The sequence below is a fragment of the Sinohyriopsis cumingii genome, unplaced genomic scaffold, assembly GCF_028554795.1.
Source record: "Sinohyriopsis cumingii isolate HCF-2022 unplaced genomic scaffold, ASM2855479v2 utg001276l, whole genome shotgun sequence".
NCBI lineage: Eukaryota > Metazoa > Mollusca > Bivalvia > Unionida > Unionidae > Sinohyriopsis > Sinohyriopsis cumingii.
The window spans coordinates 1,372,144-1,393,455 of record NW_028315977.1 but is presented as its reverse complement, the minus strand read 5'-3'; the positions used below and the strand labels follow the sequence as shown (position 1 = coordinate 1,393,455).

The window sequence follows — 21,312 nt, the reverse complement described above, 5'->3', positions numbered from 1 at the left end:
GCTTGTTGGGGCATTCCTCACTGATGGCTGTCAGTGACATCATCACGGGAATGTGTAACAGCCACATTTTGTAAGAACAAGGTGTAGTTGGTGAACAATACAGACACTTTTCTGCCATTTCCACTGGCATCATCTCAGATGATGTTATTTAAAAAAACTTCCTACAACATACTCACAACATATAAAACCTATATGCAAATCTGATGAAAGCTGCTTGTGTTTCTGAAACACATATTCCATACTGGTGGCAAGAATGTCCAAATCTACATTACAAAAATGAAAACATTACCATCCATCTAGGAGTTGCAAATGTATGAAATCCTCTTGTTGGGTAGTTTTACTAACAGGCTTTACAGCAGGGCCTTCCATTAGATTTAAATGTGGCAGGTAAGTTGACAAAGTAGGGTGGGGGGTTGGGGGGACCTACCCCAATGGGGATAATTCATTTTTTTTTTAAAGTAGCATGGTGTAAAGTAAAAGTAGATGGGCTGATAAGGAATCCACTGAATTTACAGACTAAAGGTTCAGACATTTGTTTTTAAGAGAAAAATGAAAGAAGGAAACAATACAACAGATATTTTAATATGACTTTAATGTTTATTTTCTAGATTTAATTAAGATTATGAATCAGAATCAGTCTCCAACTCCACTGTAAAGTTTATCTATTACTTCTTCTGCTCAGGCACCTGCAAATTAAAACAAAATTGTAATGCTTAAATAAAGTCATATCATCTCAGCACTAGTTACATATGCAGATGTCATGTTAATCAGCATTATAAAAATGTATGAAATTTTCTTCACTGCACTTGTGCTTCCCTTACTATCGTTAAGCCATGATACAAGATAACTTTGCACTTACTTGTCATTTCTGGCAAGTGGATGGTGCAATCAATTTGCACAAAGATGAATTTATTTCATCCAAATATTTCATGTGAATAAAAATTCCAAATGGAGGCACTTGTCCGATCAGACAAGATATATGCATATTGTAGTTAGCTGGACTCTAGCTCTGATAGTCCTGGGCAATAGGATAAGCTGATTTTGTTATCAGTTTAGAAATGCATCCGCTTTGCAAATACTATGCTTTAAAAGACGAAACTGAATCCAATATTGATGAAATAAGAGTCATTTGGATTACCTTGTTTTTTATCATTCTGCGTTGGTTGGGTGCATATTTGAGGGTCTCTGATATGGTCTCTTCCATTCCATTTGCCTTTGCTTTGCCATTAGTTTTCAAGCAGGCTTCTGCATGAGTAATACAATGTTTTAAAATAAGTTTCACAACAAAGGATGCATTGCATTTTTCTAAATGCCAGCAATAATCAATGGAATATTTTTAAAACATGTACTTTGAAATGTGTCTCAAGTTACTTTATCAATTCATTTAAAAATCTCTGGCTAGTCACATGAAAAACACAATTTAAATCAAGCCATACTTACTTATCAAAGACTTTCTCATTCACATCCTTTACCTCACACAATAAATATCAGCAACACCAACATTAAATTCACACAATCAGTACAAAACCTAGGTGTTACTCTGGACAGTACTCTCACATTGCACCAACATGTCATGAACATATGCAAGGCTGCGTATCTTGAGCTGAGACGCATCAGCTCCATTCTCAGATATCTTTCAGTTGATGCCACTAAAACACTTGTGTGTTCATTACTGCTTTCAAAATGATATTAATTTTGGACACAGGGGATACCACCCCCATGTTTTCCTGACTCGTGATATGTCGGCCTATTCTGTGCACAGCTTTAAAAGATGTAATGTTTATCCATCGAGCTATAGAAATGAAATACATTTACTGTAGACTGTTTCTGTCAGCAGTTAAGTTGAGTAATTAGGTCAGGTTTATAGCTAGTTTACAAAATTCAATGTAGAATGCCAATAAATGACAAGATGTATTTTTGCAAACTAAAGTGATCTTGAAAAAAGATTAGTAAAGTTTAACATTTTATAAAAAATAAGCTATTATGTGGAAAAGAAACAACAATGAAATAGGATGCAATGTGTTTACGTCTAGTTTTGGAAGGTACCGTCTCTAAGGTACCGTCATAATTGTACCGTAGTTTAATGGGTGGAAAGGCCATTGAAAGGTAAGGGCAGTGCGGAGACCATCGAGTATGTTCCAGAATAGCTGAATCTTTGTAGATACATAGATCCATTCGTAACTTCAGTCCGCAAGCGAAACACTGTACTTCGTATCCCAATCCTGACTCGGGTCCGAAGTAGACAAATCCTGTTCTAGCTAAAACATACGAAGAAGGTAATCCTTCCCTATCCGTAGGCTATTTTTGAAACATGTCCAATCGACGGGCACAATCACAATAGTCAGGTAAGAAGACTGGAAAATGGTAGGGTTTGAACTTGGAGTTCTCACTGGATTTCTCACTCGATTCTTGCTGCGGCGAAGTCATCCTTCTGGTGGGTGGCTATCCTCTTACAACCAATGTTTTATACCGACATGTCCATACGGCAAAGTAAAGTGGGTGGGAAGCCGCACTCGCTTCTGCTACACGATTTGATAGACTTTTTCCAAGGGTCGACTGACGATGTGGTGTGTGGGTAAACGTACAATCTTGTTGGGTTGATAGGTGGTCACTATCTCTAGACTGCAAGGCTTCTTTCAATATGCCAAAGTTGACCACTCGACTGGTACGATAATTCAGAGTAAGTCCTTTCACTTTACACTTCGTGTGCACTTCTCCTTGTTTGGCCCAGTATTCGTAGCCATAATTTTTGGGACCACCACTAACGAAACTTAGAATCTTGTCATCGGGGTGCTTGTCTGTCCAGGCTCCTAAACGGTCTCCTTCGATGTCAGGGTGCTGTTGACTCGGGTGATCGATATAAATGCAACTGTCCATGTCAAAGTACAAGACACGTTCCCCTAACAGTTCTAAAGCTTCGTACAATTTTAAGCGAGCATGAGCTGTCATGTAAGCTGCAATGATGACATTTCCAAAGGGGTCATCTTCTACAAAGTTCAGATCTTCTTCGTAATTCACCAAGATCAAATCCTCACGAACGACGTCCACGTGTTTCATGAATTTGGCTTTGTCGTGAATCATCTGAAAGTAGCGGGAAGGTTCGGTCAAATACTCCGTCTTGGGTAAACACGGTCATTGTGCCATTTTACCCCACAAGCAATTTAACATCACTTTGGCAAACGATCGCCTGCCTTCGTTTTTCTCAATGTGATCTGAAGTAATGCCTTCTTGTGCCCAGAATTTCTCTCTGAATGTCTTTTGGTCTTCGGGAGTGTGACACCAGGACAGATAGCCACTGGCTTCTTGCTCAGTTTCAAAAAGGCATCCACGTAGTCTGCGAAAATGCCTTTCTGCGTGGGGTCACCCTTGTGGAATTATTGTGTCTTGGGAAAGTGGCAAATTTCGTACACTTCTAACAGTTGGTATCCCATGTTCAGAGCTTTGAACAATTCTACGCTGACCCATGTCCCCGTCAAGGCCCGTTCTTCCTGGGTGTGATGACAAGGTTGATCTTGGTTGCACGTTTCAGCACAAGTACGGCACAAAGGAAACATAAGTTTGCTTTGGCAATGGCGAGGTAAGACGGGATGGTATAGGTTCGTGGGAGGCAAAACTTTGCACTTGATCAAGCCTTCGTATTGTCAAATGTTTTTTAGGTCGATGTGTTCGGTGAACAATTGTGGGTGCCCTGCAGGAAAGCAACAATATTTGCACACGTAGGGATACAGTGAACACACGTCCAAGTATATGATTTCTTCTCCTTTCTCTTCGTCAGCTTGGTACAGCAAACAGGTGGCATTGGTCCTTCCTCCGTACAAACTATTACTTGGGTTCAGGGGGTCCATGAACTGGTAACTTTCCATGAGGCGTTTAAACTCGGGATCGGTGTTCAAACGGTGATTGTATTTGTGTTCCCACATTTCCACCACTTGGTATCCTTCCTGTTCTAACTTTAGGCATGGCTGACAAATGGCCTGGTACAAGTCTTCCATGGTTCGTTGTAAGAACTGATTTTTAGTGCCGCGGTCAGGGTAACAGACGGGACATCCGTGAAATAAGCAACCGTTAAACTCGTACATGATCTTGGGGTTTTCTAAGTCCCAGCCATTGACCGAATGCATTCCGATGATCTTTCGCCCTGTCCGTTGCGGGCATGCTGAATCCATTTGTCTTCCTTGTCGCACAAGTAATGCAACCAGCATGGGGCTTTGACCGAGTATTGACGTTTGACATAGTTGGTCGTTTGAGGACTGATGACAGCCACAGTGTTTTCAAGCATGAATCGTTGTCGGTAGACTAAGGAACACGCTTTGGCAATGGTGCAAGCCTCTTTTAAATGATCAACCCCTCCGTGTTCCATGAACAGTTCTCGAAATTTTCCACAGCATCGCCGTAAAATGTCCATGTCGGAACGACGATACTTTAGCATTTCTTCCTGAAAGTCAAAAGGGTCGGAGGCGTGAGCCTGGTACCAAGCGTAGAAAGTTTCTCGTTCGGTACGCATGTTGTCAGGGTCGTAATAGTGAGCCTGAGGCAAATGGGGTAGAACGGCGTGTTGATTGGCTTCTGTATTGAAAAAGTGTGGAAAGTACCCTTTAGCCATTTCTGTCATTCCAAACATTTTAGGCATTCGACTCAAAGGCATGGCTAAGTAGCTCATCGAATCTTTAAACTGCACTTGTCCCACTTGCATGAAAATGATTTTGGCTCCGTTCAAAGTGATTTTAGGATGCTCGATGCCACGTTCCGTATAACATCTCAAAAGAAACTGTCCATCATATCCGGAGAAATTGTGAGCCATCACCGTGGCATGACAATGACAATCTCCATAATAATGTTCGATGTCCTCTTGGCTCCACGTCTTGTCGATGGGGTCTAAGACCCATTGTGTGAAATCGGCTAGTGTGTTCGGTCCTTGAAAGATTTTTTCACGCCCTCCAGGAATCTTACTGCAGTGAGGGCAATAACTCAAGATAGGTTCTTGAATCACTTCTCGCACGCTCGATGAGCCACGCAGAAATTAGGAATGTGAATACTGATCTCTTGCATGCATTCGAAATCGAAAAAGATGAAATTGCCTTTCTTCTTCTTGTGACCATCCTCTTTCTCTGGTTGGGATTGGTATTTTTGTATGTAGCATTGGTGTTCCAAGTCCACAATGCAGTGACAAATGTGACATTTTTTCTTTCCTGAACATACGTGTGCCTTGGTACTGTTGATACATAGACCTTGTCCACACATTGGGCACAATCTCAGGAGTTGACAAGCACATTTCTTCTGTGAACCTTGCATCTTCAGATGTTGTTGGTAACAGGCAGGGCTGACAAATGTGCGCAGACAAGCAGGACAATGCACTGGTTCTTGCCCTTCGCTCAGACAGGGTTGAGAGGCCAAACATCCTGAGCATTTCGATCCACAATGTTTGTGTTGCTCTCGATTATTATAACCATCATAAGTCACATTTCTCACAGTAATATTTGTATCCCAGGAATCCAGTGATAGTGGTAATGGTATCGAAATGGTCATCGTGATGATAGAGGTGAATGTATTTTCCATCCTTAAAGTCTTTCCCTCGAAACAACAGAGACCCGCGCACTTCTTGAGGGTGCACTTTCAAGGTGTATCGTGGAGCTAGGGCATCTTGCAATTTTTGCATCTCAGGAATGCCACAGGATGTGTCTTTGGACAGGCATGCTTGTTGTAACAGAAGTTCTGCTTCATTTCGTTGTTTGGCTCGGTTCGATTTTCGAATGTTCTCCCAGGCTCTTTTCCATTCTACCGTGTCGTTCTTGTCGGCATAGGTTCATCCCACCATGATGGCTCGGGCTAAACACATGTGGTCTTGAAAATTGTTAATTTGGACAAGACTTGATTTGGTAATGCGAAGGTTGTTGACCAATAAGGTCTTTCTGCATTGTCCGGTCCCATGAGGAGGAGAGACGTGGGTCATGTCCAGTGTGGCTTTTCCATCGGTGATGTCAAACTGGTCATTAGATTGTTGCACGTGTTGAATCTTGTCCATGACTTTGGAAGTGGTCAATTCTGCAGGGCTGCTAAACTCGATCCAAACAGGGGATTTCAAGCCGTCATGTTGTATGGAAAGTCTCAAGCGATCATCTTCTTTGGGTTGACATTGTCGCTTGAGTGTGGTGAGCAAAGAATCCCACATGTCGGTGATGAACCCTTTTGCTTTCTCTAACAGTACTTCAGACTTGAAATCTTTAAACTTCACTGTGTATTTGTAAGCCGTAGTTCTAAATTTTCTAGAGGGATGCTTTTCCGTCTCTCGAATGTCATAGTACTTTTCAGGGTTGACTAAGGGTGGTAAACTTTGTTTAGAGGGTTTGGATTCTGGTTCACTCATGTCCTCTTCAAAATCACTGGCATGAATTTGTGCCAAGACTTCAGCCCTAGTACGAGGCGATAGATCACGTTTCTGCCTCTTACTTTCTTCTTCTTTCTTCTCAAATGAATTGGATCATTTCATCTCGATAGCAAAAAGTCAAATGACTAAAGTTTAAACACCATGGATTAATTTATAGTCATAGCAGACCAGCGTATATAAAGGGTATGTGTCTTGTCCTTTCACTATTCATTTCACTCTCAAACTGAGCACAACAATGGAAGAGACTACCAAGATTGAACGTTTCATCAGAGCTTTGCGAGGGGTCATTAGAAAATTCTCTTCAGACCAGCCGAGGGACTACTCTCCTTCCTTTCAAGATAAAAGTCAAGATACTTGCTATATCTGTCAGAAGAAAGGGCATTGGTCTTCAGAGTGTCCAGACCGTCAAAAAAGAAAAAAAAGGGGTTAGAAGAGACAAAAGTCAAGATACCTGTTATTATTGTCAAGAAAAAGGACATTGGTCACCAGACTGCCCAAAAAAGAAACAAGAGGAGTCAGAAGAAGAGAGGGATTCTTCAGAGGAAGAGGAAGAAGAAGAGGAAGAAAACAGACAGGTGAAGAAAAAGAAACAGGAGAAGAAAAGAAGGGAAGAAAGTGAGGAGGAAGAGGAGGAAAAGACTATGACGGTGAAGAAATTAAAAAAACAGAGAGTGAACAATGAGACAGAATAAGTCTATGAACTTTTTAAAGTGCTCTGTTGTGAATTGTGAATTGTAAATATTTATAAAAGAATAAATTAATTATAAAAGGTAAGTGTCTTTGGGTTTTGATTTTAAAATAAGAACCTACACTCACGCACACTCATACACAGACAGGTACTATTGGGTAAAATGTTTTTTTTTAGTTATTGGCAATTGAAAGCCTATCTCTTTTCGAGAGACGTGGATGGCCCTGAAAAGGGCCTTTTTTGGTGTAAGGGGTGAGTTTAAACAATCAACTTTAACTGTCTTAAGCCTTTGCCATGGCCAAGGCCTACTTCTGGACTGCGTACTGTTGATGATGATTTCGTTGAAATCACTAAGGATGGTGCAGTAGGCGTAGTCACAGGGTTGGAGTGTTTAGCTTGGGAAGGTCGTATTCTCTTCGGCCGTAATAAAGAAGTCTGATACATCTGTTTCAGACTTCTTAACTAAAATGTCTAACAGTACCGTGACCGTTTGATTTTGACACCCTTGTTTCTTTGCTGCTGCGTCTTCTTCTTCTTGTTTTTTTCTTACCTCTTCTTCTTGCTGCTGTTGCTGTAGGAGAAAAGCTTGTTCCGCTTCCTTTTGCTGTTGTATAAATTTCTCCAATTCTTCTTTCTGTCTCTGTCTAAAATTTTCCATGTGCGGTAATGAAGGAGAAGGTGACGAAGGTTCAGGAACAAATTCTTGCAAGGTAAAAAAATCCACAAAATCCCAATTCACCTCTTCTGAAAGTAAGTCTGGGTTCCTTTGGGTAGTCTCCACCATCAGTGCACCCAAACTGATCGTTTTCTGAGTTTCCGTCATGTTGAAAAACTGTCGCTTAGATTGACTACGCACAGGCGCTAGCGAATCTATATAGACTATGTGACGTCACAGACTGCTCTCTTCGGATTGGACGTGGGCTGACTGAATTTTGTAACGCGTGTTTGGATTGGTCAACAAACTCAATCCGTTTCAATCCTTCCTCCCCCTATAAATAAGTACAGTTCACTGCATTCCTTCACCTGTTACTCAGCACCCCAACATGTGGACCGATGTACAATCTTCAACGCTTGTGTCTTCGATGATGTTCCGGACGGACATATCAATGTATGTCCGATCCAACTGGACAGTTATCCACAGGACAGACACCAGCCTGTGGATGCGAAGAATCTTATGTGGAGCATCAAGGATGCCTCAAAAGAGTCTTAATCTATGGTCCTGCAGTCAGGCACAGCCTAAGGTCAAGAAGAAGATGTCACAGATGCCCTTTATGTTAAGGGTATATTAACATAAAACCAAAGGCCCTTTTCAGGGCCATTCCTATCTCTCAAAAAGATCTTGACTTTCAATTGCCTACCCCTTTTTTTATTTTTTTGTTTAAAAAAATAATAAAAAAATAGAGACCCCTCCCTGTTTCAATTTTCGCCTGTTCCATTTTCATAGACCCATCAGGTCGGGACCTTATTAAAATAGGGTCCCGACCCTGTTCCATTTCCCCTAGTCCCAAGACAGTTCCACGATTTATTCCCCATGTTCAATTTCCCTTGTCCCTAGAGTGAATAGTTTTTTTTCTTTCTCCCATGTTAAATTCCCCTTGTTCCTAGAATGGATATTTTTTTTTTTTCTCCCATGTTAAATTACATAGTCCCCAGAGTGGATATACCCTTTTTAACATGGAAGTTCCCTAGTCCCTAGACCGTCCCTATTCACTACTACCATTGTCATTACCAGCCTGAAACCAAATTTAATGCCATTTGTATAAATTCATTTCAAATAAATATTATGATATAGTTGAAGTGTAAAGTCAAGCAAGTATTCTGTTTGCAGATTTTACATTTTAGATATTATAGTAAAGTCATATTTTCTCTTGTTTAGTAAACTTTATTGCAACTGGTTCCAAAATAGTAAATCTTATTTAATGTTCATTCACCAGAATAGGTATTAATACAATCCCGAATTAACTGTATGGTACTAAAATATACCCTGATCTTGTGTGAGATTGTAATATACAGAACTATACCTCAAGACAACAATAATATATTGAATTTATATTGTATCAAGACTGTCATGGTTATGAACTCCAACTTTATTCAGGTTTTTTCATAATAAATGATCATCTTGTGCTATGGTTGAAAAGAAATCAAAGTTCAGTTTAACTCCATTCTCTCCACATTTGTAAGTTATTAAGAGGCATACTCATCCTCAGTGTTATAGTAAAATGTAATCTTATTTGGATCAATCTTGGTGGTGTAATATATGAATGGAGAAAGAATATTATCATCCAGATTAAAATATGTTTTATTCAGACTCTACTAAAATTTTTAGTTGGATATGGGTTACGGAGCCTGATGTGTACGAACAAAGCAATGTGTACCATGACCTTTTTAATTTAACATTTTAAACTCCTGCAGAAGAAAGAGATTTTTTAGATCCATTAATCTGTATTAACAAAAACATTTCTTCAGTATGATTTTCAATTACTTAGTATTGACAAAACTCATATTTTAAAGTTGTTGTTTTTTTGTGTTTGGTTTGGCCTTTTATGGTAAACCAACACAAGTAAGTTATTTAGTGCCAAGGCACTTTAAGTATAGTGCCTTGCCCAAGGACACACCATGGTAGCTAACCCAGGTTGGTCTGATGGTAGAATTTGAACCTACCTTATTTCACAGGTCCAGAAAGCTAACCACTGAGCCACTACAGCTCCCCATCTTATAGTGGAATGCTGGTATACTTTATGATCAAGAAGGATGGGTTGGGGTATGCATGTTGCATCTGAAAAAAGAGATGGAATTTTTGTTTACATAATATTTTAGTCATACAATATGAATCATTTTCTATAGATTTAAGATGTATCAGATCAAGTTAAGAAAAATCATATATTCTGTTTCCTGGGAATGTACTAAAATTCACTGTTATTGTTTGATTTTTTGGTAGTAAGCTTACTTGGTATTTTTTTCTTTTTAACTTGAATACCTAATTTGTTAACATCCTATTCTAAATCTTCAGAGTTCTGTCTATTAAGTGACAACTGTTGATACATGTAGGGAAGTTTTTGTTTATATCTTTTGATTTTTGTGATTCTGGAAGTTGCAGTATTTGTTGTTGTATTATAACCATTTCAGTAATTTAATGAATGCAGAGTATACTGCTCTATAAATGAAATTTAAGTGAAAATAATGTAAAAGTATGTTTCACTGCAAATATAAATTGTTTAAAATAATATATCATTTATCATATGACTATTCAATTGTGGTAACTAGTATTCCATCCAATATCTATATATTAAAATATGTCTTTTCATACAGCTGGTGATCATTTAGATACAAGTCCAATTGAACATAATCAAATTATCAATGCAGGTGTTTTTATTAGTAGTAGTATTGCAAGTATAAGTGTTAGTATTAAGATTTCATATACAGGTATGATAAGTGTATCATAATGTTTAAATGATGCTCCTTGTTACAACATAAAATATGTTCATTGAAACAAATGGTTCACTGGTAAATTGGCAGCAAAGGTCTTCACTGAATTATGTTGCATAAACTATTTTACAATAAAACATATATGATGCATCTCAATTATGATGAATGTGAGGAGGAGGATTAATAATAATGCAATTTAAGTTATCTTCATAACATAAGTTCTAGCAGATGTGTAATTTTTATGTGGTTCATCATCAGTTTGAAACTGGTCTGTGATTTCTGGATCTGGACATACCTGGTCCCCTGCTGTTGTGCTGCTATGGTCTTTACAGTTCATTAGGATATCAGTTACACTTGGTTTACATTTAGAACCCCATGGGATGGAATGCCCAGTTTGAAACTGAGAGAATGGTTAATTATCCATAATATAACTCCTGCAGTTATTATTAGGTTTGATATCAAGGTCTTTCTTTAAAAGCTTTTCAACTCAGGTTCTGTTCTACCATACAGATAAATAAAGTCAAATTCAAGGCTTTCAGATTTGTCCAGTTTGTTTCATGTGTTGCGGCAGACAGACTGTATATTGCCACTGTACCATATAAATATCAGTGCTTAGTCTGCTCTCAGTTGCTGTGGTTTGATTAGTTACAAGTGTCATCACATGTGACTAATTATTGACCAATGTAATGAAACTTGTATAATTAGAAGGCTGTATTTAAAAACTCTAAAGATCTTAAAAAGAAAATTGGATCGGGGTAAGTAAAACCTTTTACTTTGACCATTTGGCTAGAAAATAATTTTCAATAAGTTTAAATTGGATAATAGTAATATAATAATTAATTACACAAATCAGAATAAAAGCTATTTGCATATCCCCTTACAGCTGTTGCTTTTTCATAGTACTAAGTAGAATAAAGTATAGTTAAGACAGATAGCTTTAAGCTAGAATTAAACTCAAATAAATTGCAAGAAATCAAAACAAACCCAGGATTAAAACTAAAGAAATATCCCGTCATATATACCTTACATCAAATAAAGAAACTCAAGATGGATAACAACAAAATTAATGTCACATCATCAAATAGTTATCTCAGCTGCCTGGTCAACCTAAAGGCAGATAAACTAAGGCAAACTTACTCCGAAGCAGTCTCATCCCCCCTAAGAGAAAAACGACAGATACAGTTCTTAACGCCAATTTTCAACTCGACCCCAACTGACTCGATGAGTAGACTCTACCTGTCACCAAGCGTAAACGAGAATGTGGACAATCTACCGAGTAACCGCAAAACTACATCCGACATGAGTACCCAAACTGAGGAACAATACTCAACAAGCACAAAAACAACCCAGACCACGCTGGTTAAAAACACTAGCAGCCAGGGGACTCAAACTGAGAACCTACTAGATGAAACAGAACGCCCTCACCCTACCACAAATAAAGCAGTCACACACGACTCAACAAAAGGTAAGAATAATAGGAAAACCAAATCCCAAATACCAGTTAGAAAGAATAAGGAACACACTAACTGTCAGAATACAAGACCCAGCAAGCCGGTTATGGACAACGAAACAAAGTCAGCTAAAGAGACAAACACCAGGGGAAAAAAGACCAGTCTGCAAAATATCCAAAACAAGAAACACCCCGCTGAACTGACTCTCTTCGTCAAGGGAGTAAATTCCAAAATAACGAAGTTAGCCTTTAAAACCATAGCATGGCAATTGAACAAACATCACCAAGGAGAATTCACGCTTAAAAGCACTAGAGACGACTTGCTGATAATCAAATGCACCACTGAACAACAGATTGCCAAATATATGGAAATTGAAAGAATAGACCAAATAAATGTTCAGGTCACTAGACACAACAGAACAAAACAACACATAGACCCAAACCCCCCAAAAACACACAACAAAGGAGTCATATACGTATCAACTCAAAATAAAACCAATGAAATAGTAGACTACATAAGGAGTAAAGGACAGGAAGTAGAGAAAGCAATCCGCCTAAAAACAAGAAGGGGAAAGGATAGCACTGCAGTGGTACTCTTTTTTAAGGGCGCCACCCCAGAAACTATCAAAATAGCCGAAAAACTCGAGGCTAAAAAAATTTTTGCTTTCAAAAACAAACCACGGTTCTGTGGCAACTGCAAAAATTGGGGGCATTACTCTAAGAGTTGCGGAAACCTATTCCGGTGCAATCAATGTGGTCTTCACCACCCAGACCGGAAAACATGTAGCGCCACCAATCAGCACTGCGCTAACTGTAGTGGTAACCACAAACCAAACCACGCAGAATGCCCCAGGGCTCTTAGAGAAGCCCTAATAGTCGAATATATGATCTCCCATGGGGTAAACTATAAGCAGGCCAAAACAAAAATCAGGATACCAAAAACAAAATAAATAGGTAGCACCCTCACTGGTAGGAAACACGCATAAAACGAAAACAACAGTAAATTAAACAAACTATTAAGACTTTTTGCACTAGAGATGGATTCCAGAGCAGAAATCAAAATATGGCAATGGAATGCACGCGGCCTTAGGGCCCACGCTGACCAACTAAATAACAAAATACTTGAACAGGAAAGAAAACCAGATGTTATATGCATACAGGAAACCCACCTAAATGATACCTCACGTATCCCAAACATCATAGGCTACAACACCAAATACCTAAAGCATCGATCCCCCACAGCAAGAGGAGGGGGGTTAGCAACCTTTGTTAGAGATGGAATTACATCAGAAATGCATAAATTAACAGATAGTAGACCGCCCAATGACTCCGAAATACAGATAGTCAAAATAACTGCTCAAACTAAGCAGGTACTAATCGTTAACCTCTATGAAACAAATGAACAGCGCAATTTAAGTGCAGACGAAACAATCAAAATGATTAAAGACTGTGGAGAATGGGTGGTAATATGCGGGGACTTCAATGCGCACAATGAACTATGGGGGAGTCAAAAGACGGACATTAAAGGAAAAATTGTAGAAAAATGGGCACAAAAATGCAACTTAGTTTTTCTAAACAACGGAATGCACACCCGGATAGATGACAGAACAGGCCACACATCAGCAATAGACCTATCTCTATGCACACCAAGATTAACAGGCATTTCTGATTGGCAAGTTGATGAAAGCGACCCTATGGGAAGTGACCATTACCTTATAAATATAGAAATACAAATTAGAATACCTCAAAATAAAGCGTCCTTCACACCAAGATGGAAATACGAACAGGCCAACTGGATTAGGTTCAAACAGATAGGTGACTCAATCGACCCAGAAACCATATATCACCGGGACATTGACACCTTTAATGACAAATTAATAGAAACCATTAACACAATGGCCCAAGAAACAATTCCTAAAACTAAAGGAGTAGCACCCAAACCCACGGTGCCCTGGTGGGATAATGAATGTAAAATAGCAATTAAAGAGAAAAAAAGAGCTCTAAACAAATTCAAAAGAACTAAAAATAATAGGGACTTTAACTACTACAAGGAAAAGGAAAAAACTGCCAAACAAACTATTATGATAGCTAAACAAAACTCATGGAGAGAATTCTGCTCAAAACTAGATATTAACACAAAATCGAAGGAGGTGTGGCAAAGAATTAAAAAAATGAGAGGCAAAACTAAATCAATAACCCCCAACATACCTGGACAAAACAACAAACATAAGGCAGAATTATTCGCAAACTATTTCGCCAACATGTGTAGCAATACCAACTTAGAGGATAAGTTTAAAAATCATAAAAGGCAATTTGAGGAAAGCAACTCTGACAACATAAAGGAAGCAGGAAATAATGACAGCCCACTAAACCTTCCGTTTACAGAAGCCGAATGGAGAAAGGCCCTCGCCGGCAAAAAGACCACATCCCCCGGGGAGGATACTTTGGGGTATGAAATGTACAAGAACCTACCCAAAAAACTTGTCACAATTGCACTTAACCTCATTAATAAAATATGGGAAACCGGTACCATACCTATAAGATGGAAAAAGGCAGTAGTGGTCCCGATTCTTAAGCCTGGAAAACCCTCAAGCGATATAAAATCATACAGGCCCATATCACTAACAGACAATATATGTAAAATAATGGAAACTATGGTAAACAACAGGCTGAAATACCATTTAGAAAGCAAAGGACTACTAGCTAATACACACAGCGGGTTTCGCAACTACCGAAGCACAATAGACCAACTCATGAGACTAGAAACCGCTGTCAAATTAGCATCTAGAGAAAAATTTTAAAAATCCAGATATGTTACAGCCATCTTCTTAGACATGGAAAAAGCATATGATCTAATGTGGACTAAGGGACTGATAAGTAAACTTAAACCATACGGAATAACTGGCAATATATACAAATTTATTGCTAACTTCCTAACCGATAGAAAGATACAAGTCAGACTAGGACAAGACTACTCCGAACGATACAAACTGGAAAATGGCACGCCACAATGAAGCGTAATCAGCCCAACTTTATTTAATATAATGATAAACGACCTGGAAACAGCGGTAAAACCCAACCACCTTGACTTATCCCAATTCGCCGATGACAGCGCCGTATGGAAAACTGGCAACCCAGCCAGCAGAGAAACGACCAAGCACTTACAAAAAGGACTAAACGATATAGGAAATTGGACAGATAAATGGGGATTTAAATTGTCACCTCTAAAAACAGTAGGCATAGTTTTCAATCCGGGAGGTGGCCACCCCCCACCCACTCCAAACTTAACCCTAAAGGGGGTACCCATCAAATTCGAAAAACAAGCGACACTCCTAGGTATGGTATTCGACCACGAACTCACGTGGGCAGCTCATATCCAAGAACTCGTAACGAAGTGCAAACGAGACATCAACCTCCACAGAAACCTCAGAGGGGTGAATTGGGGGGTTGATCAAAAAACACTTGTTACCCTATATAGAGCACTTATAAGAGCAAAATTGGACTACGGTTGCCAGGTATATGGAGCGGCGAACGCCACGTTACTAAAGAAACTAGACACAGTCCAATCAAAAGCGCTAAGGGTATGCACCGGCATCCTAAATGGTACCCCCACACAAGATATCTTAATAATAGTAGGAGAACCCCCGCTAGACCTAAGGCGGAAGGAATTGATGCTGCGATACTCGACTCAAATATCAATACACCAACCCAACCACCTCACGCTACAAGTCCTCTTAGCATGCGACAAACCATTCGATACAAAAGGAAAAAATAAAAAAATACCTAGTGGGAAAATAATTATAGAATTAAAAAGGAAATTTCAAATCGCAAATATCAACACAGAAAAAATAAGGTACTACCCAGACCCCCCGTGGACCTGTCCCACACCACAAATAGATCTTAGCTTACGTAAACTAGGGCAAAAACAAAATGACCCGATAGGACTAAGAGCATCAATACTAACGTACATTGACAACAAATACGAGACATACACGCAAATCTTCGCAGATGGATCAAAAACCAAAAATCCAAATAAAACTGCAGCAGGGATAGTGATCCCAAAATTAGATGTCGCCGTTGGAAAAAGACTCCCAGACCAATGCGCTATATACACGGTAGAATTCATGGCAATACTAATGGCATTAACATACGTCAAAACATACCCCACAACTAAGGCAGTCATTCTAAGGGACTCTTACAGTGTACTACAATCGTTAGCAACAGACCAATCCAAGAGCAGACCTAATATGATTAATCATGCAAGATCGCTACTTAAAGAGATTGAAAAAAACAACAAACACGTTGAATTCGTATGGATACCCTCTCACATCCATAATCCCAGGCAATGACAAAGCAGATGCAGAAGCAAAAAACGCCACAAACGAATCAAAAGCCCAAAATATAGCATACAGCGTCACTGAAATCAATAACATGGGACAAGATCAATGACATGTGGCAAGAGCTATGGGAAAAATCGGATGCAAACAGTCTAATACACACGATGATGAAAAAAGTAAGTAGAAAAGTCAAAAGTCCGACCTTCAAAAATCCATACGATATAACAATAATAAATAGAATAAGAACAGGCAAAACACTATTGGCAGGATGCGCAGGGAAACACATAAAAAGGGGACCAACCGAAAACTGCCCCTACTGCCCAACTCCAGAAACAATCGCACACTTAATAAATATATGCCCCAAATACAACCAGGAAAGGGCCGAACTAAAATCTCAACAGGAACAAATAGGAGAACGGTGGACATACCCGGAGTTACTTGTGGCAAAAAACAATAACATAGGAATGACCTATAATAACATCATGACATTCATTAACAAAATAGGCAAAAGGGGACAAATCTAAACCGAATGAAGGGTTGGGTATAAAGAGAGACCATGTAAAGAAATTAAAACCAATAAACCTAAAAGATCGAACCAAAAAAGAAAAAAACGAATCAAAATATTACAAATCACTGTTTGGGAATTGTGACGGCCGGCTCGGGCTAGTGGGTTCACAGACTGACACCGCCGCTCATAACCCGAACAATAAAAACCAGATAAGGACGAATATTACAAAATCACTGTTTTGGAATTATAATGGCATGCTAGGCCCCGTAGGTTCAAAAAAAAAAAAAAAAAAGAAAAAAAGGAAAAAAAAAAAAAAAAACAAAAAACAAAAAAAAAATATTAAAAAGTAAATCAAAGACCAGTCAAAATATTACAAATCACTGTTTGGGAATTGTGACGGCCGGCTCGGTATCGTGGGTTCACAGACTGGCACAGCCGATCATAACCCGAACAATAAAAACCAGATAAGGACAAAATATTACAAAATCACTGTTTCGGAATTATAACGGCATGCTAGGTCCCGTAGGATCAAAAAAAAATTAAAAAAATATAAAAAAATAAAAATAAAAAAAATATACATTAAAATAAATCACAAATAGCTAAGCTAAACAAAAATAACAGGTAAATAGCCAAGTGGTCAAAGCGAAGGGAAACAAAGGCAATCAAACCACCTCCCTCGAAGAAAACATCTCACGGCGAACATGACAGTATCAAAAGGACGAGAAGACCAAAATAGAAACGGACACGGGATAAGGCAGAAAGAGCTGAAATAAAGAAGAGCAGGAAAAGGCACAGGATGAAGTTAAACGTCCTAAGGCAGTAAAAGAAGAAAGAACAGGACACTTGCAGACCTTGGGGAATGAAGGCAGAAACAATGAAAAGAGTATGCCTCAAATAATCAAACCACCCCCACCCCCCAGTATGAAAAGAATTGCCTTCCCGAAATCAAACAAAAGAAATAAGGCCACCCCCCCCCACATCTACTTATAAGTGTGAATGAGAAAGTGAGCGTGAATGTGTGTTGTCGGGATATGTGGGAAAAGCAGAAAAACGAACAAAAATGTCTATAGCCATCACACAAATATAGCATACACACTCCCTACCCACCTTTTTTTTCTTTTCTTTTCTTTTTTTTTTTCTTTTTTACAAACAAATTTTACCACATAGGGCTTTCATTCTGACCCACGAAAGCCCTCTTTTGACCAACAACTTACTGGCCCTGAAACACACTGATTGGTTTAAAGCCACACGTACGAAATACTTAACCAAACTGAGATCTCCAAAACAAAATAAAGGGCTACTAAAAGCCTACTAGATGTGAAAAAATTTTCGGAAAATTCAAGTACGCAAAGTACACAAAATTTAATAGACCTTACAAAAGATAGGAAAATTCACAACTCAGGAATATCTGAAGCGTATGTGACAATCACATGTTTGGCAAGATAGTACAGGAATAGCCCAATAAATATAGGGAACTGGGCATTGATTGCAACGAAAATTTCATAATACTGCTGCTGGTGTGCTTCGGTTACTGCCTGAAATGAGAGAGGAAGGAGATGCAGGATGCAGAAACAGACCACCAACGGAGTACAACGATGGAGAAGGTTGCAGCGATGAGAGCCTGGGCGGGACCTTTTGGGGCACCTGGGCTTCGGCTTGCTTGCTTGGGGGCATTGTATAAGTTAATCGCTAAATTCAAAAAGTACACAAACGTGTACAAACTAAACAGTCGCACATACCGAAAGGTGCACGTGACTTTAATCCAATGAATGAATGAAATGTGTGCTAGAGGGTAGGGTTAGCAGTTATACTCCCAATTATGTTTGTGATGAGCAAAAGCAGCTGCACAAATTTGAGCTTTTAGTTTGGTTCTGGTAGGGTCAAAGGATGCAGGTACATTTTACATTCATTTTTTACTAGAAATAGCTATTTTCAATATTTTTCTGTGACAAGGCAACTAAAAGAATCAGTATGTGCCTTATGCATGAATAAAGTTCACTAGTACTATAACAAATTAGCATACTTTTCATCACCCCTCTACCATCAAGATTTTTTTATATTTACCTCTGTAGCAGACACAAATAAAAGTCGGCAGCTCATTTGCAGACTAAGTTACGCATATGATCTCCAATGCTCATCTAACTGTGACAGGCAGTCACCAACAAGCCAACCTATTTCCATGCCTAACTCAAAGTAAATCTGAACCACATTATAGATTTAGCTTATGTGTAAATTTATAAATGCTAGGCTTGTGATAATTAGGTTCATGCCTTCTACCTTAAAAATTAGAGGGATGTCAAAATACGAAACTATCCAGTGAGACCTATGATGTTAATTTTAATCCCTATGGGATTTGTGACATAAAAAACCCAAATGCTTTATGTATTAAAAGGTAACTAATGGGGGCAGGATCTGCAGTGAATCAATGGTTAGTATGCTAGACTCCTGATAAAAATGTTTGTGTTAAAATCCTGTTATCAAGTCAACCAGGTTACCTACTGCAATGTACCCTTGCCTTACTCCAATTCCCTCAGTACTCAGTAAACAACTAGTGTTGCTGTACATAACAAAACCAGTCCATATTGATTTTACATATTTTACTAAATCCTGACAAAAATAATTCTCTAAATAAAGAATGATTAATATGTGATGGTCTCACATGTAATCAAACTCTTCCAAGCTTTTAATGATATGAACCGATTTATCAATGTTTATCAAATTTGCATGAAAAACTATTTCTTATTTGTCATCAAATATGTTCAATGTTTTGATCATATAAGCATTTCTGCTACATTAGATCAAAATAATCTTTTTGTCAGAAATAGAGCCCTTATAGTATTTGCAAGGTCAACCAATCAGATGCAGAATTTGAGTTTAATATGAATGAATATTTTTTTTACAAAATTGCTCTTTTGCTATATCTTGATGAGATAAATCTATTCACCAAGTCTGATGAAATTAATGAGAAATAGTTTTAAGAGCAGTAGCAAGAATGGCTAGTGAGATGTAGAACCACCACATTATATGCATAGATTTTGCTTATAGCCTCAGACATACAAGCAAATAATTAAACAAGTCAGATCTAAATTGGATCATAAACACTGTTGTGCAAATCATAAGAAACTCTGCCAATCAGATGCAAGGTCACTTCACTACCATACCTTTATCACACTCATAATAAGCATCATTGTGAAACTTGACTCTATAAGCCCAATGGCCAAGCATGATCAAACTTGAATCAGCAGTAGTGGTTATAACCTCATGTATTTGTATGCATCTTCACTTCTTCAATCTAGATCTCATTTATATAAGCATGTATTCTACGTTTAGTAAAAACTGCACTACATGTATAAATATTGCATGCGGTGGTAACATACTCAGATGAAAGATCACCTTATTATTATTAATGGTTAACACTCATCAAACTTCAAGGACAACTTAATGATTTTAGCCTATATTGTGGAAGTATGGCTTTTAGGCTGGTTAAAAAACTCAACTAATCTTATACATGATCACATGTATATACTTGGATTTTGCTCATTATTAGATTTATCCAAGATGTTGATTTAAGCCCAAAACCAAGTTTTATATAAACAAATTGATCAGAACTATGGACTCCAAAGTAGCTAATTTCTTACTGTTGAAAGACAGAAGGGGATGTGAAATAAATAACACACTCTGGACCATTACATAAACCCACTTAGCCTTTTGACCAGTTGAGATAAAATATCAACAATAATGTTAAATAAGATTGATAAATTATGTTTTCTCACATTACCTCTAGCCCTTTTCAACATGGATGGTATTTTTCTTCCACATATGTCAGCTCTTAATTAGTGGCCCTTTCCCATCATGAATGTTGTAGGTGAAACTCTCAGAATTAGGCTTTTTAATTTATATCTGTAGAAGAAAAAAACTATTGGTCTGCATATATCAATGTCACCATTTCTGTATTAGATTAAAATACCATATGTGTGTGTGTGTGTGTGTGTGTGTGTGTGTTAATTTTAGAATTTAAGCAAACTTGTCTCCATGTGTTTATTTTAAAACTGATGATGATAACACATAACAGGTTCAATGGATAAAATGTTATTTCTTACTTCTTACAACTGCTCATTATATCTGAATTTACATTCAATGTTTGTTTTAATTAACATATTTGGGATATTGGGCAAATTATTTATTTTGTAGTTTATCATTATATCATTTACCAGTCTTTTATCATTCAAATATGTAATATAGTACCATTATACTGACTTCATATTCTATATGATATCCCAGCAATACATATTAAGCAGATAAGTGCAAATAAAAATGTTCAGAATGTAAAATTTACTCCAAGCTCAAAGAAGATCAGCAAAAGATAATATCCAACAAATTACCAAACAAAAAGCGAAGTTAACGCAGTTACCTTTATTATGACGTCTCCAACACCAACGGTACTGTACAGCTACGTCTTCTGAGTTTTACCGTCATCTTGTCTTTCAAACCAGAATTAATTTCTTGAGCTCTTACAAA

General features: G+C 38.2%; 1 long non-coding RNA gene across 1 annotated transcript; it reads right to left on the bottom strand.

Moving 5' to 3' along the window:
* Positions 1 to 1,136: 1,136 nt before the first annotated feature.
* On the bottom strand, positions 1,137 to 21,093 carry LOC149772688 (uncharacterized). Its single transcript, XR_016417620.1, has 3 exons — positions 20,573 to 21,093; positions 9,735 to 9,849; positions 1,137 to 1,245 (listed from the first exon to the last, which is right to left on the bottom strand). It is a non-coding gene; the product is annotated as an uncharacterized LOC149772688 (long non-coding RNA).
* Between the last annotated feature and the right edge of the window lie 219 nt (positions 21,094 to 21,312).